Source organism: Hemicordylus capensis, chromosome 3, assembly GCF_027244095.1.
Source record: "Hemicordylus capensis ecotype Gifberg chromosome 3, rHemCap1.1.pri, whole genome shotgun sequence".
Taxonomy (NCBI): domain Eukaryota; kingdom Metazoa; phylum Chordata; class Lepidosauria; order Squamata; family Cordylidae; genus Hemicordylus; species Hemicordylus capensis.
In genome coordinates this window covers 207,768,732-207,795,059 of record NC_069659.1, presented here as the reverse complement: position 1 = coordinate 207,795,059, position 26,328 = coordinate 207,768,732, and the positions used below count along the sequence as shown (strand labels likewise).

General features: G+C 44.2%; 1 long non-coding RNA gene across 3 annotated transcripts in view; it reads left to right on the top strand.

Moving 5' to 3' along the window:
• Positions 1–26,328, top strand: part of LOC128351552 (uncharacterized) — a 107,250-nt gene that overhangs the window by 63,093 nt on the left and 17,829 nt on the right. For 2 of the 3 annotated variants that reach the window (XR_008319861.1, XR_008319862.1), the window contains exon 1: positions 15,538–15,653. The exons of the other annotated variant lie outside the window; for it this stretch is intronic. This is a non-coding gene — a long non-coding RNA (uncharacterized LOC128351552). Of the gene's footprint in view, positions 1–15,537; positions 15,654–26,328 lie in introns of those variants that run through there. 3 annotated transcript variants of the gene reach the window in all.

Here is a 26,328-nt window from a genome sequence, read left to right as displayed (position 1 = left end):
ACTCTAAGCTCACTGATTATCATGGATAAAACATTTAGCTAGGACTCCATGGTGAGTTGCCAGTGCCCTATACCTGCCTCCTCTTTTTCACTGCTGAGTGTGCCTGATGATGAGCTTTATACCGTGCCATGAATATATATGGTTTTACAGCAAAGGGGGAATAACAGTTCCCTGCCCCCAAGGAGCTTACAGGTGACTGTTTGACAGTGGGAAGAGGCAAGGGTAATGAGATGGATGTGAGCAAATGGAGTTACTGATGCTTGAGGGTGAACATTGGGGGATTAAGTCAGAGATTTCAGGGAAGCGCTAAGCTTTGAAGAGAAATCTGAAGAGAGAAATGGCAGCAGGCAGATGCTCTGGGAGGGAGTTCTAGGCATGAAAGAGGGCAGCGAAAGAGGAGGCCTTCAGAGAGCAGCAGGAGAGTCGGAAGGGCCACGGTTTGAGCTGGCCTCTCCCATCATTACTGTGAGAGGTTGGCAAGTACCTTCTTCCAAAGCTTTAGCATTATCGATTAGTTCAGCATTCCATTCACAGAGGACGTGGAGTAAGAAACCTGGAGCTGTGCAGCAATGAGTCCCCTTTCCTGAGATCTGCCTGGCAGGGGTGTTTCACATCCCTCTTTGCCCTGGGGTAGCGGGGAACAGCAGCAGGGCCAACGCTGCAGAAGGGAGGCTGCACCTTGTTATAATCATAGCATTTATTTATTTTTTTAGTTATCCCTCTTGCCTAATCTCACACTCACCGCAGGGAACAGGGTGCATACTGGCTTCTTCCAGACAACTATGACTTGATTTCAAGTTGCTGATTTGGTTCTCTCCCCGCTCCCCCACCCGAGTTCACACTGAGGCTGTGCCAGTAGCACCCGCTGCAGCCGTTCAAGCTTGCTAGCCCAGTGGGACTAATTACTGCATTTACAGTAAAACATGCAAGGAAATGTATCTCCCTATCTCTGTATAGCCAAGATTACTGGAGGATAACCTACTACATTACACAGATTAATACTCCAGTGAGTAAATTAATCCTCAGAATTTCACTCACTCCTTGTGGCTTATAAATTTTAATTGGCTCTAAACTGCCACATGAATTTATGTGAATGTCTATTGATGCTGTGGAAGAGATCCGAAATTACTCTATCAACATCTGAACCTCCAGAATAAGATGGCAGGCTATGCTGAGACCAATTTACAAATATATATTAAATGTTGGTGAGGTGGGGATTCCAAATGTGTAGCACTGACAACACTTACATATTATTTGAATCTCAGAAATAAGGGGAACAAAAACACTGCAAAGAAAAGAAAAAGAAGAACTTGCAATTCAAGCATACATGTTTGATCACTCTAGCGGTATCTATATTGAAAGTATCTCTGATGCCTCTGATTGCTTCATTGCAGCCAGGCAAGTGATCACAGCGGCTCTCAACTGTTCTTTGATTGCTTAGGGCACAATCTTTTACTCCAATGGACCCAAGAGGCACAGAATTTGGTGAATGTTGCTTTTGCTGGCATATCTTGCTCACTTGGTGGTGAACCAAAAACCCGGCCTTCTCTAGAGTTGCCCTGAGACTCTGGAACACACTCCTAAATGAAATTAGAATCTCCCCATCTCTGGTTGTTTTCAAATGACTTTTGAAAACACGCCTGTTTCATCAGGCTTTTAGTTTATGATGTTTTAAAGTTTTATTTACAGTAATTTTAATCTGTTTTATATGATTTGGGTTTTTTAGCTGTTTTAGATTGTGAACTGCCTGAGATTTTATATACGGTGGAATATAAATGGATGGATGGATGGATGACTGGATAGATAGATAGATAGGAATTTTGAAGATACACAACCACTGAGACCTTTGTGTCAATGTAATGTGTCATGGATTCATCAGCATAGTGTTAACAGTTAACATCCAGACTAGTGCTATATGTGCAAAAAAAAGTTCATGCATGCAATGTACTGTACCTCCTCAAAATATGTCCCCGAGGTTTGCAGGACCATCAGGGACATATTTTCATAAGGAACAGAGGGCTGCAGAAGGAAGGGATGCTGGATGAAAATTGCCTCTCTCCCATTGCTCTGTGTGTGTGTGTGTGTATGCGCGCGCAGTATTAGTCTAGATGTCAGTAAATGGCTGCGTATTGGCAACACTGGTGGAGAGGCTAAAATGTTTCACTACAAAAGTGAAACTCTCTCCCCAGTTCACACTATCTGCCTGAGACCTTCTAAGCCTGACTATTAAAACAGCAGCACAGAAATGCCTCCCCCTAGACACAGTAGTCAGTCATCCATGTGGAGTGACTATCACTGTAGTCTTCCAACAGTATTGTCTTAGAACTGGCCTCAGAGCATGCCTTGAGCTTTCCACAAAGCAAATCACACCATTGACATTGCTCTTGGAATGAAAGAGATTAGCATATGCTGGTGAGAACAAGGTGGCATTTTTCAAATGAGCTAATATCTTATGTTGGTGGGCTGGCAATTGAAGAAGCTTCAGATAAGGGGTTATTTATATAAGCACATCCACATGACATCTTCAAAGTTTTCCATCTGCAGTTTGCACTTTATATGAAATCGATCCCATGACCTCCACAATTACAGCTGGAACTCACTGTGGACTGGCTATGAACCAACACAAATTCTTATAGAGAAAATATTCAATCTTTAGTTTTGAAAGTCACAACAGAGTCCAACATTCACTCTTCCTTGAACTTCAGATCTCTTGCAAGAACAGAGTGAGCATGATGATCTAGATATGTCCTGTGGCAATGTCCCAAAAGTAGCTTGGTTCAACTGGACTCAGTTGTAAAGCAATGAGTAACACATTGCACAAATAGAAATCTTGCCAATCTTGTGGCTCAGTTCCCAGAAACACTCATTTCCAGTGTATCTTTTGTAGTAGTCTATAGTCTGTATGCTCAGTATGGCCATTAGCCTGAGGTCTGTAAGGTGCAATGGTGATAGTAATAGTGAGCATACAGCTGGTAAAATCTTGGAATCTCCAGAGATGAATGCTTTGCTGTTGTCTGAAATGGTCATGGCTAGCGCTCCACGAGCTGCAAAACAGACAACCATTGTGACAGCACTAGATGTTTATTAGAATGTTTTTACCCTGAAATTTCCTAGCACAGTCAATGTGGATGCATGAGCAAGCTTCCTACTTACTCCCCAAGAGAACACAGGAACCTTAGGTGCGCTATGGTGAGGAGCTTGACAGGTGCTGCATTTACACATGACCTTTTCTATATCAGTGTCCATTCCAGGCTACCACAGATAACTTCTGGCCAGGACTTTCATCCAGGCAACAATACTTGTATGTGATGTGTTTAGAGTTCTCAGGATGGTCTGGTGTTCTGCTTCTGGAATTTCCATGTCATTTCCCCATAAGAGACAACCTTCGTGGACTCTGACGCTTATGCTGATGAGAATAAAAATGGTCTGAATTCAATCAATTTCTCGTTTAACTAGCCCCTCTATGACCAATTGAGAACGTCTGGTTGGGATCTTTTGCTGACAGCTTGGCAATCTGTTCAGCCTGATTTGGGCATGGATTCCAATATAAGAACTTCTGCAGGTAAAAGAATCACCCAGTTAGACATCTGCAGTGGTAGACAGCTTAATATGCCAGCATTCCAATCATTTCCCCCAGCTTGTGTGTAACTTTGAAGTTATATGCATTAAGCATGATGCTTCAGCATTGCATACCAAGAGACAAAAGAGAAGGAGTTGGTTTGTTTTTGGTAAAAAAAGAAACCTCATAGTCAATCTGGATTTTAAAGGTACAATAGTCAAAAGGAATTATTTAGTTAGTTATTTGTTTTTTTTATTTAATTTTTTACATTTATATCCCACTTTTCCTCCAAGGAGCTCAGAGTGGTGTACAAGGTTATGTTTATTCTCACAACAACCCTGTGAGGTAGTTTAGGCTGAGAGATACATGACAGGCCCAGAGCCACCCAGTGAGTTTCATGGTTGAATGGGGATTTGAACTCAAGTCTTCCTGAGTTCTTTATCAAAACTTTTTTTTATCAGTCTGAGCATAGTTCGCCTCCACTGAAATCAAAGGTGGCATCCAGACCTTTAGTGAAGCAGTGCTCAATGGCTGGAAACTCCATCGGTGAATAGATGAATAGTTCAACTCATGCAAGGACCCCAACTCTCCTTCTGTTTACAGAAGGAGCGAATGCCAATGGAGTGCTGCTCTGCTAAAGGTCTGGTATTGCCCTAGAATAAGAGGCAATTGGTGAATCTGTACCACTTAGTAATACGTTACTGATAACAGTACCAATCCCAAATGATTATGTGTCACATGTAATGGACAGCTGCTCATCCTAGTGAATAAGTACAGAGTTATCAGGGTTGGAGCCATAGCTCAGTAGCAGAGCATCTGCTTTGCATGTAGAAGAAGGTCCCAGGTTTATTCCCTGGCATCTCCAGGTAGGACCTGGAAGACTCCTGCCTGAAAACTTGTAGAGCTGCTACTAGGGATGTGCGAACTGGCTCAAGGTCAAGCCAGTTTGCCATCGAACCGGGTCAGCGTGAGGGCTCACCCTTAAGCCAAACTCGGCCCATTTCGGCTCGACTTCAAGCCAAATTCCCCCAAGCCAGCTCGGAACCGGTTCGAGGGTTCTAAGTTTTTTAAAAAAATTTAAAGGACCTGGCCTCCAGGGGGTCGTGCCTTCAAAATGGCTGCTGCAAGCTGGAAGAAGGCCAGAAAGGCCTGAAAATGGGTCTTAGCAGCCCAAAGAAGACCAGGGGGAAGGCGGCAGGAAGAGGGGAAACCTTCTAAGACCCCCCCCACACACACACACAGCAATAACCCCCGGAGACCAGGTAAGCCTTAATTATTATTTTTTAAATAAATAAATAAATAAATAAATTAGAACCCCAAACTGGCTCAAACTGGAGCATAGCCAGGATTTTATTTTTTGGTGCCAAAACCAAACATGCCCAGTCTAGTTCGAGTCCAGGCCAAACCAAACTGGACAAACTGGTTTTGTGCACACCCCTTGCTTCTACAAGTTCTTCAGGTGGTATGCACCTTCGCATAACTACAGATTCACACAAATAAGTATGGCTGTGAATATTCCACACGCAGCCCAGTCCTATTCATGTCTATGCAGAAGTTTTGGTTTAATCCACTTAATTTAGACTATGCTTTCAAACAAACTTGACAAAGCAGTTTACATAACAGAGAAATGGCGGGGGGGGGAATAGTTGCTTGTCCTAAAGGTACTCACAATCTGAACAAAAAAATAGAAGATAAAAAGGAGATATGAGCAGCAGCCAACTGGGAAAGACATTATGCTGGAATGAATAGGGACAGTTGTTCTCCTCCTGCTAAACGTAAAAGGAAAGGAAAGATTGTGCCATTGAGTCGGAGTCGACTCCTGGCAACCACAGAGCCATGTGGTTTTCTTGGTAGAATACAAGTGGGGTTTACCATTGCCTCCTCACACACAATATGAGATGATGCCTCTCAACACCTTCCTATATCGCTGCTGCCCAATATAGGTGTTTCCCATAGTCTGGGAAATATACGAGCAGGGAATCAAACTGACAGCCTCTTGCCCCATAGGCAAATTGCTTCTCCACTGCGCCATTAGGTGGCATAAACATAAAAGAAACAGCACTTGAAAGATGCCCCTTTGCCCAGTTAGCAGGGGCTAATGGCTAACTGCTTTCAGTGCCACTTACTCCCAAGTAAGTGTGCATAGGATTGCAGTCTCAGTGGCAGAATTACTGTGCAAACACAGAATGTGTCGCAGTATCTGACATTCAGAGAATCCCACTTCTTAAAAAGAAGAAAAAGAAGCCAACATCAAAACTAATTCTGCATGAACACACCAGGGTTTCCCATCATACGTGTGTGTATGCTATTTTCAGCAGTCTTTCCCTTCCCTCTGCAGCCACCTGCACTTCCAAAAATGGTATCCCCAAGGGCTGGGAGACTGCCAGAGACATATTTTTTGGAAGTGCAGGCTGCTGGGAAGGGGAGATCACAACAACAGATAACAGCTCCCTTTTCCCATCAGAAATTATTGGCATGTCAGCAGAGGGTTAGTCTAGATGTTGGCCAATAAGCTTCTAGATTTCATGATTATATGGAAGAGTTCAGAAGCCATTTGCTTTTGAGCATACCCAGTATACTGTTTACTCTGCAAAAAAAAAAAATTTCTGGCTGCAGTTCCCTCTCCCATTGTGCTGTTGACAATTCTTTGTTACTCAATGTTTGCATATCCTGGCTAATTCCCTACAAGCCAACACAGATCCAGGTATTGGGGCTTCTCGGGTGCTTGACAATTCTGTATTCATGCAGTTCCAGGTGAACAGACAGGAGCAAAACCAGTGAGTTTATCACATAGGGCTGGCAGCCTACATTCCATTTGGCAAGTTACAGGTTGTGCCAGCCTCTCTGAAGATGTGAACTTGAGGGCTTTGGGGGGGTTGTTTTTACACTGCAGTAGGCATTCCATAATCTGGATTCTAGCTGGGCTTTGTGCCAAGATCTCCCTTGGCGTCTCTAGAAAAAAATTTCAGTTGTTACTAATCAGTTTGTCAGGGAGGATTTTTGAAGCAGCTGCTAGATTAGGAAGATCTGAAGGGAAAGTGGTGGTTGGATAGGGGGGTGGTCACTTTGATTTGAACAACTAACTGCTTTCCCACTTTGTAAAGGTAAAGTTGTGCCGTCGAGTCAGTGTTGACTCTTGGAGGTTTTACAGACAAGGCTTTATGCTGTGGGGTATCTGAGGAGCATATCTGTTTCACAGCAGAGTCGAGACAGTTTAATCCGGGAGATTAGGTGGAGCATTCACATAGCCCTCGGCTGCTCCCCTACGCATAACAAAGACAAGCGTCAGAGCTTAGCAGAAACATCAAGGTGTTTTTTTAAAGCTGCTGGAAATAGAGGATTATTTTAAGTTGGACATACCTCGGGCTAAGCCAGAATTCGCTGCCTCCCTTTGGGGGAAAACAAAGCCCTGTCTGTCCTGGTCTCTGATAGCCTGCAGGGAGGACGGGTTAAATACAGTGAATATGTGGACTGGCACACTCCAGTCAGGAGTGGATTGGTAGTGGGGAGCCCTGTCTGTAAAACCTCCTGGTGCCCATAGAGCCCTGTGGGCTTTTTTTGGTAGAATACAAGAGAGGTTTGCCATTGCCAGCTCCCACACAGTGTGTGATGATGCCTTTCAGCATCTTCCTCTATAGCTGCTGCCTGATATAGGTGTTAGTCTGGGAAACAGACCAGCGGGGATTCAAACTGGCAACCTCTTGCTCTCTAGGCAAGTTACTTCCCCGCTGCGCCATTAGGTGGCCACTTTGTAGAAGAAGGAAAATCAGAGTGATTATGCTACTGTTTACTGGAGTTCTAGAGAAAACCAAGATTGGTTCATTTCTAATTTTAAAAGCTGAGTGTTTAAATTAGCTAGATTAGAATGGCTCATTGGCTCTGGTGATCTTAAAAGAAGCTATCAAGCAAATTGCTGGAGACCTTCATTGTAACTGCAAAAAATGAATATACTTTACCTGTTCTTCTCTGTGCAGTTTTCCCATCCACCCTAGAAAGATCACCGACTCCCGTCTGTTGGGACTTGCAACAGGTTCAGATCAGCCAACGCTTATGCCTTGTTGATTCAGGCCCTGTGCATGTACCAGGCTGCAGGATCAAGAAAAGGTATTATTATTCTGAAGGAACTGTGCCTTAAACTGGTCTTTTCCTCTGATCCAAAGGACCCATAGCTGAAAAGGAGTTAGGTGAAATAATGGGAACTTCTCTTCAAGTAAATATGTTTAGGATTGGTTATTCAAGTCACAAAGCACCTGGTCTTGAATCAACAAGCAGTGGGCCTGCAAAAGGAGGTTTCCCAGACTGTGGGGCTTTACTGCAGAAGGAAACGGTGTACGCTACGACAAGTTAGCACGAAAGTATATAAAGCACATATAAGCATCAATTGGCATAAATCTGGGCCATTCACACTGTTGCTTTTTATTGAGTTTGATTAGTGTTTGTTACAATTTTTCAAACCTTGGCTTGTTCATCTACCAGGCTTCTCCTCATCTATCCCACCCATTTCTGGTGAGTGTGTGCTCATGCATGGTTTCTAGTGGTTGTTCTTTTGAATTTTTCTTTTTTTTAAATATATTTTCTCCTGGTGCTCTTACACAAGTACATCTACACGAGAGCACAATCCAATGTGTTCCATATTCCATCTGCTGTCATTAAGTGTTGCTTCAGCTTTGGGACTCTCACTGGGAAGGATCAGGAAACCAAGGCACCAGGTTATGCACATGCATACTTCTCAAGAATCTTTTTAAAAATCATCATCATCAGTGCTGTTGCACACCCCTGCAATTGCAAAAGGAATAAAACAATTCAGAAATCATTTTGAAGTAGCACAAAACAAAAAACAAAAAACACAGCCACCTATGAGAAAAAGAGAAAAAATTCAGAATGCAGTAATGGCTGGGCAGAGAGCTCTGAGAATTGGCAGACAGATAGTGGAGGAAGGCAGGACTCTGTGTATTTGTTTTCAAGTTAATTATTGACCTTTGAACAGCTAATCCATTGATTTTTAATGATTTTTTAAAAGATTAAGCTGAAATTGTACTTACAGAGAACTGCAGCAAAAAACTTCACACTCAAGTTTCACTGCATTTTCAAAAAATCATGTTTGATATCTATATCTAGGATTTTGGTCTTCAATTATACTTCTTTAGCTACTCTACAAATCACTCTCAAGAAAGGATCCTACAGCTTTGTACTTTCTTGCTGATAATCAACAGCAGATTTCAAGATTCTGTTTTGCAACTTTACTTTTGTAGCAATCTGGAAATCACCTCTCAGTGTATGGATTGATATTGGGTAAGATTATCTTACCCAAGATTATTAGGTAAGTAAGGTTTGGTGTTTCAAGGTTTTTATATTGATCTAAAATATTTTATTAGTGTCTTTTTGAAGTTACATAAGTAGGTGTAATTTCATTACATCCGGCTTCCTCTGTGGCTGCCCCAGGGCATTGGAATATGTTCCCTACTAAAATAAGAGCATCTCCTTCTCTGTTTTCGGGAAGAACCTCAAGACTCTCCTGTTTTCTCAGGCTCTTAATTAGAATTAATTTTTAATAATTTTAAAAACGTGTTTTAATAACTATTTTATTCTCTTGTTTTATTGTCATGTGTTTTAATCTGATTTTTAAATTTTTTAAATTTTGTACACCGCCTAGAGATGTACATATCATGTGGTATAAAAATGTGATAAATAAATAAACAAATAATATTGGAAGTTGCAGTTTTGAGGCGTGAATCCCATGTACTTGGGGCTTTGCAGCTCTCTTGTCATGAAGAAAGCCGTAAGCTGTAGGAACGAATGACACTTTGCTGTTACCATCTTGAAGTTACTGTAAATCTCTCCCTTGTATGAACTCCCTCTTACTCTATGTGTAGTGAAGCAGGAGTAAATTACTGTTCGGAAAATCTCCAGGCTATTCAAGGCAAAGGGTCCTGCTGCCCTTTAACCTGGCTATACCATGCTACTTTCTTCAAATTGAGGTGGCAGACTCTCATTGGTTTAATTTGAAGAAGCGACTGGTAGCCTGGGGGCTGGGTCCATTGGCCTTAGAAGTTCCTCATCTATTCCCCAGACAAAGGCTTCTTTAATCCCCTACTCTCCAATGCCAACAGCAACAAATATTCTTGCAGAACCACCATCCCCTTTGGTTATGCATCTTGGTCACACCCTGTGTGTTTCTAGGACACATGTAAAGGGCTCCTTAGCTTCAAGAGAGGCACTATACATATAGACAAATACTGGTCACAGAGCTCTGACTTTTGTTTTGTTTTGTTTTAGTATAGAATAAGATTTAAGAGACTGGAATTTTGAAGAGAGAAGGGGGAAGGGGCTGCCCTCAAAAATATTTTGAGTACAAAATACATACACAGCATCAGTTGTAAGGGTGCATACATGTGGAAATAGAAATACCCTTTCCCCCCTTCAATCCCTGCAAACTGAGCAAAGAAGCGCCGTTTAAAGTGGCGATTCTCTTCTCATCCCTATCCAACCCCATCACAGCATCCTTCCCGTACCTCTTGCTGGTGCGTACCTTATATTTCTTTTTAGATTGCAAGTCCTTTCTGGGACAGGGCACCCTCTTATTTGCTATTTATTTTTCTATGTAAACTGCTTTGAGAACTTTTGTGGAAAAGCGGCATATACAGTAAATATTTGTAGTTGTAGCTCTGAAACAGGGTGGAGCTATAACTGAGCACACAGGTTTGAGCAGCACTCCCGCACACTTCTGGGGCCGCCTTGGGGCTCAATAGGGCTGCCTTGCACTCGGCTCCCTCACTTCACTGGCTAGCCACTCCTGTGGCAGCTGCGCATGCGTGTGGCACAGAGAGGCTGAGATTGATAGAGCACCCTGAAGGAAGCAGCAGGAGTGCTGAAGGCTCCAGCAGCGCCACAGGGTTCCCCTTCTATCCCCGTGCACTGCCTATCCCCAGTGTCATGACACATGGAGCATGCCATCATGGGGGGGGGTGAGATGCCACCACCCCCACTGAGGTGGAGGGGGAGCTGCTGCCGCCACCAACAAGAGGAGCAGCGTAGGGAGTGTGCTCCTGCAGCCACCACTGCGGAGGAGAGTCCACTGCCTGCGAGAACACAGGCTGCCTATGCCCTCCCTATGCCACTGCTGTAAAACATGTGTAAAGTGGGGCCTGGAAAAGTGGCAATTTTTACACATGTGCACCCTTTATACTGATTGCTATATTTGCATCTTATCAAACTGGAGATGAGAGCTGGTCTGGTGGTAGCAAGCATGACTTGTCAGCTAAGCAGGGTCTGCCCTGGTTGCATATGAAAGAGAGACTAGAAGTGTGAGCATTGTAAGATATTCCCCTCAGGGGATGGAGCAGCTCTGGGAAGAGGATCTAGGCTCCAAGTTCCCCCCCTGGCTTCTCCAAGACAGGGCTGAGAGAGATTCCTGCCTGCCAGCTTGGAGAAGCCGCTGCCAGTCTGTGTAGACAATACTGAGCTAGGTGGACCTATGGTCTGACTCAGGATATGGCAGCTTCCTATGTTGCTATGTTCCAAACTGCACTCAAGTACAATACATAAGCAGACCTCAGCCTCCCTGCCTACCCAGAAACCCTACTTCTGTGGACACTTCCTGATAGCCCCTCCTGTCCTAAGTCATTCTGGGAAATGGGCGGGGGGAGAAAGTGGCTAGTGTGGAAGCATCCAGACACATAGAAATCCATTAGACGATGATTTTAACTAGATAGCTTAGTAAAAAGCCACTTTCTGTCTCTTTCAATAATTGGCCTCTGAATCCAAGCACTCTTGTATTAAGATAAATTTAGTGTGTGTGGTTATGGATGTTCACTATGAAAGTTCAATAAACCAACAGGCTTTGGTTTATTGCTACAGCAGAGAAATTAACCCATTTTTTGCATCTCAGAATAGATAAAAACCATATTCTTTCTTTGGGACGTGGCAAGACTGTATACTTTTTATCAATCAAAGAAATTATTGTGAAGTATTACCTGCTTTGTTACATTCAGATATGGAAAGATATGTGTTATTCATACAGTGCTCAGATTTGTTTGGATTAATGTTTTGGATTGGTGGTAACATCATTGATAATAAATGAGAACTGGTCTCTAGGAACCTAAAGTGTAAGAGGTTTTTTGTTTTTTTTAAAAAATGCATTATGTGATCTGTAATATCATACTATGTATTGTTCAGACTTTAATAATTTTTTTTTAAAAATGGGAAAATATATTTTTAAAAATTGGCCTCAATCAAATCACGCTTGTACTGAAGGCAAATTTAGTGTGTGTGTTTATGGAAGTTCACTGCATTTTGTTTTGCAGGCCTTGAGTTTATTGTTCTTAAAGTAAGAGAGAACAATTTACCAATAATGTTTACTCTTTAGTCAGAGATATATAGAGTGAACTCTTAACGTCACTTTAATGTTATTTGTCTGGGACTAAAGAGCTGAACTCTAAATTGATGGGTTTTCATTTCCTCTTACTGAGGTATAATTAATGCTTCCTGAAACCAGCCAGGCTCAGGATATTTTAATTCAATTGTAACTATGCAAGGCACTCCACAATTAGTTCTGTGAAGCAAGACCAGCCAACTGAATACATTATGGCTACATTTTCAACCAAGGGTTCGTAGTTCATATATATATATATACATACATATATATATATATATATATATATATATATATATATATATATGAATGATACAGAGAAAGAGCTTCATAAGACACAAGGTATTGCTGTAAGTATACTTTCACAACATCCATCTATTATGTTTTTATATAGTCTGGCACTTGATGGTAGACAATGGGGACCTGATTAGTGGTCTCTGATGACTTCTAGCTAGTCTTGTCACTAGAATGCACCACTTGCCTCGATGATAACTGGAGGGAAAGACTTGTAATTTGTGAATTAGTCTTGTCAGATAAAGAAGTCAGAGTATTAGCAGCTGACAGGCAAGAAATAGTCAGCAGAGGGAGAGGGCTGTTGTTGCAGTCATGGCATAAGGGGACAGGTTCATGTGTGGATTGGTAACAAGCTACACGTGTAAAAGTAAGTAAATCTATAGAAGCCACAGGTAAAGCAGATACCATCTACAAGAGTGGAGAACAAATGCATTCTAAAGTTACAAGGGCACCTCTGCCTACCTATTTAAAAATGCATAAATAAATAATAGAAAAATCACTGGTTTTTCAATTATGCTTGTTGCGGCTATGAACCAATGCCTGTAACTTAGAGGACACCATGGGAAGCAAATATGCATGGGGACCTTCTCCCTACTCCATGCCTGCTGCACAGCTGAGCATGGGCATATCTAGGGTAGGGCAGGCAGGGCATGTGCCCCGAGTGCCACTTGAAGAGGGGCGCCATTTTTTAAAATTTTTTTTTTTAAAAAAATGGCAACCAAAAACAAAATGGCCACCGTGCATGCTCAAATGGCCTCTGTGAGGCCCTAGGCCATGTCAGGCCTCACAGAGGCCATTTGAGCATGCATGGTGGACATTTTGTTTTCAGTGGCCAATTAAAATTTTTTTTAAAAATGGCCACCACGCATGCTCAAATGGTCCCTGCGAGGCCCTAGAGGCCAGCGGGGGGAGTGAAAACCTTTGCAGAACCCCCTCCCCACAGCCTTTAGGAAGCCCCCCCAGGGGCTACAGGTTAAAAAAAATTTTTTTTAATCCTCTGTAATAAAAGCCTTGGTGTCCGTCTGTGGACACCAAGGCGTGTGTTCGTGCCTCCCTGGCCTGTACTGGGCATGCGCGAAGCGCATGCCCAGAACAGTGCAAGGGAGACACGACCGGCGGCCATCTTGGGCGGCCAGAAGCAGCCACCCCGAAAAGGCCGGGTGTGCGGTGGCGGGGGAAACTGGCCAAGGCGGCGGCAGAGCCGCCGCCTCGGCCAAAAAAGACGGAGCAGAGGCCGGCGGCAGCACGGAGGCCGGCAGCAGCCGGTGGCACAGAGCCGACCGCGAATGGCCCGGCCCAGCCGCGGAGGCCGGCAGCGGCGCCCCCAGAGTCCACCCGGCCGCTGAATGAGGGGGAAAAAGGCGGCGGGGGAAGCTGGCCAAGGCTCCGCCGCCGCGCCGGAGCCTGGAGGGAGAATTTGGGGCCTGAAGCCGGGCATGGGGGAGAAGCGGCGGGGGAAGCCGGCCGAGGCCTGGTGGCGACGGAGCCGGGCGGGAGGGCGAATATGGGCCCCTTCCTTTCCTAGCGCCCGTTATTCAACGGGCTAAAATTAACTTGTTAATATAATATAAGTCACTGTACACATATTCAGATTGGCACTATGTACAGAGAATCAGGGCTTGAACTGAAGCTTATGAATTAGGATTGTATTCATTTGCTCTTACTTTGCTTCTTGTGATAAGTGAGTTAAATGTGATGTCTCAATAATATGGCTATTAATGGTGAGTTTGTCTTTGAATCAGTGTGAAATCCTTAGTATTAAGGCCCACTGGGAGTTTCGTGCTCTCTTTCTCTCCTTTTAACTGTCTTTCTGAAATACTAGAATATATTCCAAGCAGTGACACAGTTTACTCTGCATATCCTTTAATTATTTCAGAGTATCTGGGAAAAGTCAAATTCTCCATTTATTTTTACAACTTATGTAATAGTGATGCTACAATGCATAGTAGAGAATTAGACAGGCACTTCTGTTTAGTTTTCCAAGTACACCTCCACATAGTATTTGGGTATTGCATGAGCCCAGCCAGGCACACTGAAATTTGTAGTTTTCCAGCATTTTTTGGTCTGGCTACATCCACTGCCAAATCGTTTTTGAAATATTAAAAGATTAACCAGCTTGACTTTTTTTTTTTTTTTAGCTGATATTATGGTAAAGTTATCTGAAAGATGGGTGTCAGATGTTTGGACAGGGGGCACAATTTCAGTGCTTGCCCTAGGTGAATTTTTCCCTAGATATGCCTCTGCAGCTGAGTGCCACTCTCTGTCTGCCTTGTGTGCCCACTACCTAGCCTGGGTGTCCATCCTATCAAGAAACAAATGTTTGGTTTTTTGTTTGGTTTTTAAATAGACATCACTTCCTTCATCTTTGCCCAAGGAATCATAACCACCAGTGGACATATTAATGTTACAGTTACTGGCCACAATACAGAGAAAAACTTGGTTAGCTCTCTGCATAGCAACAGAATCCATTCCTTCTCTACACACACCACACTCACATGGAAAAGCCACTTCTGCAATCATTTGAAAAGCAGTTTGGACTCAGAAAACCATGCATATGCCCTAAAAAAACTTTCTGGCTTCTTATGCCAGTTTCTAATCTAATTAGTCCAGTCTTACAGTTTGCTGTTTCTTCAAATGTTTTATGGCATGTCAGTTTGGAATGTGCCATAATGCTTTGCATACTGATCAGAGCAGAGAACAAGAGAGAGAAAGCAGAGGTTGCATTCCCTCCAAACAAACACAAAAAAGCCAGAAAAAGATCAGAATTACCACCAGCCAGCCAGCCTACCTGGTAAAGATAAAGTGTGCCATCAAGTTGATTTCAGCTTCTTTTGCCCACAGAGCCCTGTGATTTTCTTTGGTAGAATACAGGAGGGGTTTGCCATTGCCTCCTCCTGTGCAATATGAGATTATGCCTTTCAGTATCTTCCTATATTGCTGCTGCCCGATATAGGTGTTTCCCATTGTCTGGGAAATATACCAGTGGGGATTCGAACCGCCAACCTTTTGCTTGTTAGTCAAGCATTTCCCTACTGTGCCACTTAAGGTGGTCAGCCTACCTGATCTCTAACCAAAATGGTGATTGGATTCTTCTGAGTAGCTAAAAGAAATACTTCTCTGCCCTCTGGGCACTCTGATTGGCTGCCTTAGGAGTCAGTCAGCCCAGTCTACCTCTGATTGGCTTATAGGGCAGTCCTGGGACCACTCACTAAACAAAAAGAAAAGTGAGCATGCTCATTGGCTCCTGCCTTACTAATATTAATATTTTAAAAGATCTGGGGCTTTTCATTGTTCTGTGCTATTGTCACCCACCCTCACAACTTTTAAATTGGCAGGAGGCTGTAGGCAATATCAGCAGGAAACAACAGAGGGAGGCAGTTGGCACACAAAATGGAGGCAGAGACAAAATGGCTGACTGAGAAATTTAAGGTGAGCACTGCCCACTTTGCCCAGAGATAAGATCATCACCTGCATTGAGGAACAGTGACCATAGTGTGATCCAATTCAGCTTATATGCAAGTGGAGCATTGCCAAGGAAGTCCAACACAGATGTGTTAGACCAGGGTTTGTTAAACTTGAGCCCCCAGATGTTGGACCACAACTCCCATCAGCCCCAGACATGACCTTTGTGGCTGAGGATGATGGGATTTGTAGTCCAACAATATCTGGGGGCCCAAGGTTAAGAAACCCTGTGTTAGACTTCAGAAGAGGAAACTTCTCACAAATGAGGGGAATGGTAAAAAGCTGAAAAGGAAAGTCAGGAGGGTGAAATCACTCTGGAAAGCATGGAACTTATTTAAAACCATAATAATAGAAGCTCAGCTAGAATGAATACCAAGGAGAAGGAAAGGCACCATCAAGTTCAGGAGGATGCCAGCATGGCTAGTAAGAGAAGCTATAAAAGGCAAGGAGGGAAGTCCTACCCTTCCCTTGAAGAGAAGAGAACAGAAAGGAACATAAACTCTGGCAAACGAAATGCAAGGAGACAATGAGCTGGGTCTCACGATCAGAGCGGGAGCCCTGGGCAGCCGGATCAGCCACCCACACGATTGCTGGCTCCATGACGGAGCCGGCAGGGGCTGGGGAGCTCGGGGGCCACATGGCCCCCGGAAGCTCCATGATGCCTTGCGCGAGTGCACAGGGCATACTGGGGAGACCCCCGGAGCAAGGAGGCAGCTTATCGCCTCCCCTCCAGGGGTCTACTCATGAGTAACCGCACAGCGGAGCCACGCCACAGCTACTAATGATCTTTAAAACCAGATTTGTGGAGCGCTCACTCCGCAAACCTGGTTTTAGGGCTGGGGTAGTTAGGCGGGTTACCCGCCTAGGAACCACCGGGCTCGCGGCTGAGCCTGGTGGTTCACACGATGGGGCGAAATCGGGCTAGCGTCCGCTAGCCCGATTTTGCCCCATCATGTGAATAGCCTCATTAAGGGATGCAAAAAGAGAGTTTGAGGAGCATATAGCTAGAAGTGTCAAAGGGAAAACCAGGGAGGCAGTTGAACCCATAGATGATAAGAGCATTAAAAGGATAATTAAGGAGGATAAGGAGAGTGCAGATAAGCTGAATGAGTTATTTGCTCCTGTCTTCATGGCAGAGGATACTGACCATACATCCGCTCCAGGACTGAACTTCTCAGGCTTGGTGGCTGAAGAATGGGCCAATCTGAGGTGATGAGAAAGAATGTTCTAAATTGATTTGAAAAACTAAAACAAACAAATAACCAGGGCCAGATGGCAATAATAGTAGTAGTAGTAGTAGTAGTAGTAGTAGTAGTAGTAATAATAATAATAATCCACCCAAGAGTTCTGAAGGAATTCAAATGTGAAATTGCTGATCTCCTAGCAAGAATATTTAACTTGTCCCTACAATCAGGCTCTATACACAGGACTGGAAAGTTGCTAAAGTAACTCTGATTTTCAAAAAGGGATCCAGGGGGATCAGGGAAACTACAGGACGATTAGCTTAACTTCTGTGCTGGTAAATTGATGGAAAGCATACTTTGGGACAAAATTGTTAAACATATAGAAGAACAGGTCATGCTGAAGGAGAATCAGCATGGCTTCTGCAAGGGCAAGTCTTGCCTCACTAACCTTTTCAAGTTCTTTGAAAGTGTCAACAGGCATGTGGATAAAGGTGATCCACTTGATGTAGCATACTTGGACCTCAAAAAAGATTTTGCCAGAGTTTCCCATGAAAGGTTCTTGAGTAAAGCTAGCAGTCATGGCATAAGGGGACATGTTCATGTGTGGATTGGTAAATGACAGGAAATGGAGGATAGGAATAAATGGACAGTTCTCTAAATGAAGGGCAGTAAGAAGTGGGGCACCCCAGGGATCGGTACTAGGACCAGTGCTCTTTAACTTGTTCATAAATAATCTAGAAGTTGGGGTAAGCAGCGAAGTGGATACTAAACTATCTAGAGTACTGAAATCCAAAACAGATTGTGAGGAGTTCCAAAAGGATCTCTGCAAACTGAGTGAGTGGAAAATGTGGTTCAAACTGACAAAATGGCAAATCCGGTTCAATGTTAGGAAGTGTGAAATTTTGCATATTGGGGCAAAAAACCCCAAAACCAACTCCACATACACATTTAAGGGGTCTGAGCTGTCAGTGGCTGACCAAAAGAGAGATCTAGGGGTCATGGTGGGCAGCTCACTGAAAGTGTTGACTCATTTCGCGGTAGCTGTGAAAAGGCAAATTACATGCAAGGGATCATTAGGAAGGAGATTGAAAATAAAAATGCTAATATTTGGATGAAGTTACACTCCCCCAGAAGAAGTAGGTGCGCAGCGTGAGAGTTAGTTCCTAACTAACGTGTGTGTGTGTGTGTGTGTGTGAAAACTTCCTAAAGCCTAATATAATTCCGATATAGATGGAAAAAGGGGGGGGTAAGGAAGGTTGAGGACTAGCATGGGTTGGGGAAATCAGAAATTAGTAGAGGGGGTGGGGGGAGGAGAAGGAAGGGAAAGGATGGAGGGATCCAAGGCTTGTGGAGGCAGCATCTTACCCAGATCAGAGGCTTGAGAACGGTGGAGCTTTCCGCTGAAGGAGAGAAGCTTTTGGCTGGAGACAGGAGCTTTATATCAAGCATGCAGTTTGGTCAGAGCACGGCTGAGAGTCAGAGCACCATGGCTGGGGAAGTCTTGACTTCTCACTGCGCAGTGGAAGTCACAGACAGTTCCTGTCCCATGGAAAGAGTTCCTGCCTCTAGCCCCACGGCTTGGGCAGCAAACCCTTGGATTGCTCATGAGCAGATCTTGCTTGTAGGCCCAAGATTGTGTGTAGGCACAAGACTGCTAGCTCTCTGTCCAGTAAGCCTGTTCTTTATAGTTGTATTTTTCCTTTGATCTCTCATAGTCTATTCAAATCTCCTCATCTTTTCCTGGGTCCCCAAAAGGGTGACAATGCTGTTACCTTCTGGATAATATCTTTTAATTATTCAGGATATTGGCCAGTCCAGAGAGATCTGAATCCCATCTTCTGTAAACTGTGAGCTTAGAAAGGGGGGGACATTGCCCAAAGCAAATCTGCATCTCTGAGCTACAAATGGGCATCTTCTCTTGTCCCAGATTTGCTAGCCTGATCCCAAAAGGTGTTAAAGTGAAGTAAGAATTAAAGTCTATAGGTGTTTTATTTGTGTGCATTTACCTATGTTGAATTTCTGTAGAGAGCAATTGAGTCAATCATTGACAAAGATTAACATAGACTTCTTGCAACAGGAAAGGGGAGATCAGCATCTGGCCTCTTCCACAGACATTATCTGATAGTGAGTCACATTTTAGCATTTGGATTGTTCTGACCTGGCTTTTGTGCTTCCTTGAGTACCCATTTCACAATACAATGCTGGATTGCCTCTTCCCTCACAGACCAGTTGAGATCTGGGGTGTCAATTCACCCTGAGCCCAGGCATTAATTCATTTCTTAATATAAAATGAAATCAGACATAGGCCTGAATTCCATATACTTCTGAGTTGGTACCTCTGGGTCTAATATGTTGGGGTGCCCCTAACAGTAACCTGAATTCATTGCTGGCCTTCAGGAGAGCCCCTAAAACCTATCTGTTTGGCCTGGCCTTCCTGGACTTTTAATATTGTAAATTGTTTTTAACTGCTGTAGATGTTCAGCCTGGTTCTCCAGGGTTTTTAACTGTTTAAATGTTTTAATTGGTAAGTAGTTTTATGCTGTTTTTTTATAGTTTTGTTTTTAATTGTTTTGTTTTATTTTTATGTAAACTGCCCTGAGCCTTTTTTGGAAGGGCGGTATAAAAACTGAATGATTGAATGAATGAATGTTATAATGCCCTTATACCAATCTATGGTGCAGCCACATTTGGAATACTGCATACTGTTCTGCATTGTAGAACTGGAAAAGAAGAGGGCAACCAATATGATCAGGGACCTGGAGCACCTTCCTTATGAGGCAAGGCTACAGTACCTGTGGGCTTTTAGCTAAGAGGCAACTACAGGGAGATATGATAGAGGTGTATAATATTTTGAATGGAGTAAAGAGAGTGAACAAAGAGAATCCCCCCGCCCACAATACTAGAACCAGGGGTCATACCATGAAACTGAATGTCAGGAAGTTTAGGACCAGCAAAAGGAAGTACTTTTTCACACAGCACAACATTCATTTATGGAATTATCTGCCACAGGATGTGTTGATGGCCACTAGCTTGGATGGCTTTAAAAGGGGCTTAGATAAATTCATGGAGGACAGGTCTATCAATGGCAGCTGGTTTGGTGGCTATAGGCACTGGCACACCTAGGTAATTTTGGAGCCCTGACCTGAAGGGCTTTGGAGCCCCCCCCCCCAAATTTTGGGTTTCACCCGGATTTTAAGGATCTCACCCAGATTGCTTAGGTCACCCCAATTGGCCTGGATTTCATCTTTCTTTCTTTCTTTCTTTCTTTCTTTCTTTCTTTCTTTCTTTCTTTCTTTCCTTCCTTCCTTCCTTCCTTCCTTCCTTCCTTCCTTCCTTCCTTCCTTCCTTCCTTCCTTCCTTCCTTCCTTCCTTTTAAAGCTAAGCTCTAACCCTTGTAGAAGCGGAATTATGGAGCAAAACGTGCAGTCACTATTCTGCTCAAAAGTTATTCACGCCAATTTACATAATATGCAAATTAGGCACTGGAAAGCCAGAATATGCCAACCCTACTCCTTGCCCAAGTCTCATTCATTGTGGCAGGTGGCCAAGCAGGTCAGCCGAGGGGGCATTCCTCCCTTTTATTTACTTTTTGCTGAGGCAGCCCCACCCAAGGCAGCAAAGCACATGGCCACTGGAGCTGGCGGTGCCATGGGTTTTGGCGGTGCAGCACAGCCGCTAGTGGTGGCGTGGCCCCATCCCCACCGGAGGTCCCCTCCCCACCACACACACACTGTAACTAACACTGCACTGCTGCCAGCCAGAGCAGTCTGGCCATACCACAGCCGGCGGCACTTAGAGGCTGCCGCTGCCCCCTCACTCATCATTGAGCAGCACCACATGGGGGGAGTACATTTGGAGGTACACATTGCTGCAGATGACTACAGGCACACATGGTGGCCGGCCTGCTGCCAGTTGCTGATGGGCAGGCAGGCATGCCACTGCCGTTATGGAGGCCCTGTGGGGAGCTTTCGGAGGCCCCCCCATGGTGGAAGACTGGACCAGATCCCTGAGGCCCGGTCCTAATAGCGCCTCTAGCTATAGGCCATCTCCAATCTCAGGCAAGATGCCTTTAAATATCAGTTGTATGGGAGCAACAGCAAGAAAGAGGGCACGCCCTCACCTTTTGCTGTGGGCTTCTCAAGAGGCAGCTAGTGGACCACTGTGTGAAACAGGATGCTGGACTAAATAGATCTTGGGCCTGATCTGGCAAGGCTGTTCTTATAAACGGGATGGAGATAAGTCCTTGTCCCTCCCTCGCAACACTAGAAGCAGAGGTTATCCTATGAAGCTAATTGGAGGAGATTCTAAGGAATTTGCTACCACAAAATGTGGTGATAACTGCTAATTTAGATGTCCTCAAAAGTGGGTTAGACAAACTTAGACTAATCAACAAAGTTGATTAGTAGCAGCTAGTCTTAGTGGCAATATGCTGTCCCCAGGTGCAGCTGTAGTATGTCTTTGAATACCAGTTGCAGAGGAGCAGTATTGTGAGAGGAAATATGTTTTCATCTCCTGCTTGTGGGTTTCCTGCTGGGCAGATTGCCTGCCCAGACAATTGCCAGCTTCTGCCAACAGTAGGGAGCTTTGGGGGGCCAGAAGCCCCCCAGAACTCCTATAACACACCACGCAAGTATGCAATGCTTTATGAAATGTTTGTCAACACTGCCAGGAGACTGCCAGGAGCTGGTGTGTGGGTGCCACATGGAGCCACATGGCACCAACACATGATCAGTTAGCCTGGGCTAATGGCACATTTGCACCCTTAACCCAGGCTAACAGCTGGGGTTTCCTTCTGGTTTTGCCTGCGCATGAGAATAGCCGCTATGTGTTACTGATCATAAAGTTTTCCAGGCACATCTTGATTTTATTCTGTCACAGCCTATGGCTAGTACAATAGCATTATATCAGATTTGATCTGTATTTCATCCTGAATCAATATCCCAGTCAGGAGCTGCAATTAGAGCCTGCTTGGGAATAAAGGCCTACTTGCAAGACAGTGCCTATCTGTGAGGATGAAGGTGGAGCAAGTGAGTACAGCTTGGAGAGCTGCCTAAAGCTGCGCTATCGAGTCAGTGTCGGCTCCTGGCAACCACAGAGCCCTGTGGTTTTTCTTTGGTAGAATACAGGAGGGGTTTACCATGGCCATCTCCTGAGATGATGCCTTTCAGCACCTTCCTATATCACTGCTACCCGATATAGGCATTTCCCATAGTCTGGGAAACATACCGGTGGGGATTCAAACCGGCAACCTCATGCTTCCTAGGCAAGTTACTTCCCCACTCCAGGTGGCTGGAGAGATGCCTATGTAAATGAAAAGGAAAGAGGGCATGCCCTCAGCTTTTGCTGTGGCTTCTCAAGAGGATGTTCCTCGGATTGTTCCTCCCAGTGAAGTCTTGGGCAACCAGATGGGGTTGTACGGAAGGGGAGTCTTAAAATTCCCTCTGAGGTACTGTTAGGCCCACCATCCTCTTTCCTGCACATATGTGCTCTGTGTTATTGAGACACTTGTCAGTCAAGACAGTTATTCAGGTCCATATCTTCCTTTACAGCTGCTGTGTGGGAAACCTCTTAAAAAGGCGTCTGTGCTGTGCCTGCTTCACACTGCTCTCCATGGGGAGGCCATAATTCTGTGGCAGCAGACTTGCTTTGCATTCACTCTGGCATTTCCATGGGAAAGGTTCTCAGGCAATAAGAACTGCCTGAGCTCTTGGAGTGATGTTACTAGTGAAAGTAAGTAATACTGACTCGGAACAAGGCTGCCACTATGTGGCACTAACATGTGAGAACCCCTCACCGTACGGATTGTCTGAGATGCTTCACATGATGGGGACAATCTAGGTGGTGAAAGGTTAACTCACAAACTTCTCATCTGTATGTGCGGCTTTACCACCAATATGCAGTATAACTACACTGGAATGTAGAAGGATTTGAGTTTCCATTCAAAAGCCTTTTAAGTAGCCGCTGTGTGTTGTGCTGAGAACCAGCCCTCTCAGTGACACAGACCCAGCAATGCTTCTCTATTTCTTCACACACACCCCACATGCACTCATTCTTGTAGTTGGCGTATGCAGTGCACCTGCACTGGAGTGCAGAATGAGTCGAGTGTTAATTCAGAAGCTTTGTAAAGCAGCCTCCCACTTGCTAGCAGTAAACTGTGATGCACGAAGAACAAGCAAACAAGAAGTCTGCAGCGCAAGAAAGATGAAGCATTGCAGCAGCAGGATACACAAACAGACCTGGGGGCGGGGGTGGCCCTGACATTTATATGAGGTCATGTAAGCACTCTGGACTGTTTCTGCTTCCTGCTTGGCTGGTTGACAGCCTCTCAGTCCATCCCTGATGAGAAAAGAAAGCCAACATTTTTATTGGGAGGGTTATTCACTTTCTTCCATTTTTCTGACTTATGAGACACACAGCCAAGTGATAGAAATCTCATCACTTACCCTTATCTAAGGGATATCCTCTAATTTGATAGGATTTTTCAAGACTGTTTTGAAAAATAGATCTCAGCACAATTTACTGCAGATGCCCTTCAAGTCTCTGCCAGAGGAATCATTTATCAAATATGCGAGAATGTGTCACAGCAAGGATTTCTGAGCCTTATCCTAAATTGCATTTTATATATGGATTAATGAACGAAGTAATAAATCAGGAAAGACTGCCGATTGCTCTTGGTTCACCGGCTATGACTTCTTTTGAGCATCCTCTACTGTGAGGCAGTGACACAGTGGATGTCAGGAACATTTGGACTGGAAAGCATCAGATTTCCTCTTTGTGTTGAGAATCTCTTTGCCCTTTCTACTTGGGTGAAAACAGATGTAACATCTATAGCACAGTGAGTCCAGTTTAGGAGCATGCTCAGAGCCAAAGCCAAGGCAGACCTTCAATGAGGCAGGATGAGGTGGTTACTTCAGCCATGGGTGTAGGGAGGAGCATGGGGGCAGCAAGTGCAGGGCTTCTGCCACGTGGCCCTCCACTGCCATTGTCATTCCTCACCTCACTGGAGCATAGCGTTTATTTTTCTCTCCTTGCCCCAGTGGGGTGCATCAAGTGGAGCTAGAACCATCATTGCCTGGCTTGGTCGCATAATCCGGATACATCTGTGCCATTGCTAGTTCCTCAGTTAACTACTGATATGTTAACAGGAGTGTTATATAAGCACATCCCCCACTTGCATCTGTAAAATGTTGGAGGGAATGAGTAAGCCCACATCCAGAACTTTTGTGGTGAGGGAGCCACAAGGGTATGTTGGGAGGTGCAGAATGGAGCTTAGTGCAGAAAATAAATAATCTGCTATAATAATCATTCTGTTATTAGCTACTATTATTTTATGTCTACATATAATAATAGTGGCTGACATAAGAACAGCCCTGCTGGATCAAGCACAAGGCCCATCATCTAGTCCAGCATCCTGTTTCACACAGTGGCCCACCAGATGCCTCTGCGGAGCCCACAGGCATGAGGTATGTGGCTCCCCTGCAACTGGTATTGAGAGGCATCGTGCCTCTGAGGCTGGAGATGGCCCACAGCCACCTGACTTTTATTTATTCATTCATTCATTCAATTTCTATACCACCCTTCTCAAAAATGACTCAGGGCGATTTATGCAGAGTAATAACAAATAAATAAGATGGATCCCTGTCCCCAAAGAGTTCACAATCTAAAAAAAATTATTAGCCGCGTTGATAGACCTGTCCTCCATGAGTTTGTCCAGGCCACTTTTAAACCTATCCAAGTTAATAGCCATCACCACATCCTGTGGCAGATAATTCCATAGATTAATTATGTGCTGTGTGAAAAAGGACTTCCTTTTGTCGATCCTAAATTTCCCAACCTTTAGTTTCATGCAATGACCCCTGGTTCTAGTGTTGTGAGAGAGGGAGAAAAAATTATCTGTCCACTTTCTCCACTCCATGCATAATTTTATATACCTCAATCATATCTCCCCTTAGTCACCTCTTTTCCAAAGTAAAGAGCCCCAGATGCTATAGCCTTGCCTCATAAGGAAGGTGCTCTAGGCCCCTGATCACCTTGGTTGCCCTCTTCTGCACCTGTTCTAGTTCTACAATATCCTTCTTAGGATACGGTAACCAAAACTGTATGCAGTACTCCAGATGTGGCCGCACCATAGATTTGTATAAGAACATGATAATATTAGCATTTTTATTTTAAATCCCCTTCCTAATGATTCCTAGCATGGAATTACCCTTTTTCACAACTGCCACACACTGAGATGACACATTCAATAAGCTGTCCACCACAACCCCAAGCTCTCTCCTGGTCAGTCACCGACAGCTCAGATCCCATCAGCGTATATGTGAAGTTGGTGTTTTTTGCCCCAATGTACATCACTTTACACTTGCTTACATTGAACTGCATTTGCCATTTTGTCACCCACTCCCCCAGTTTGGAGAGAACTTTTTGGAGTTCCTCACAATCCATTGTGGATTTCACTACCCTAAATAGTTGAGTGTCATCTGCAAATTTGGCCACTTCGCTGGTCACCCCAACTTCTAGATCATTAGTTATCTAGTTAAAGAGCACTGGTCGCAGTACCGATCCCCAAGGGACCCCACTTCCTACCTACCTCTATTGTGAAAACTGTCAATTCATTCCTACTTTCTGTTTCCACACATGAACCTGTCCCCTTATTCCATGACTGCTAAGTTTACTCAAGAGCTTTTGGTGGGGAACTTTATCAAAAGCTTTTTGGAAATCCAAGTATACTGTGACAACCAGATGACTGTTTTCCACATGCCTGTTGACACTCTCAAAGAACTCCAAAAGGTTAGTGAGGCAAGACTTTCCCTTGCAGAAGCCATACTGGTTCTCCTTCAACAAGGCCTTTTCTTCTATGTGCTTAACAATTTTGTCCTTAAGTATGCTTTCCATCAATTTACCCAGCACAGAAGTTAAGCTGCCCAGCCTGTAATTTCCCGAATCCCCCCGGATCCCTTTTTGAAAATCGAAGTCACATTGGCTGCTTTCCAGTCCTCTGGTACAGAACCTGATTGTAGGGACAAGTTAGAGTATCCCTAAGGGATAGGCCCTCACATGCAACCTATGATTATGGCCCTGGAAGGCAGGCAAATCAGAAGCAGCATTTTATCTACTTGATAAAATGCCTGTTTGTCGAATAGCTTGTGAAGATGGGGGAAGCCAAAGTCACACTGCTGGAATCTCTCTTTAAATGTTACATTTATCATAATCATTATAGTAAACTGCCCAGAGGGTAAACATCTCTGTTTTCTCCCAGTCTGTGTAAAAGCCTAGAAGGGCCCACCAGACACAGGTGAGGTGGTTCACTCAGGTGGCATGTTCTGGGTACCAAACCCTATTTATCCATAGATTTATATCTCACCCATTCTTCAAGAAGTTCAGGGCATAAATGAGGAGATAGATAGATAGATAGATAGATAGATAGATAGATAGATAGATAGATAGATAGATAGAGATAG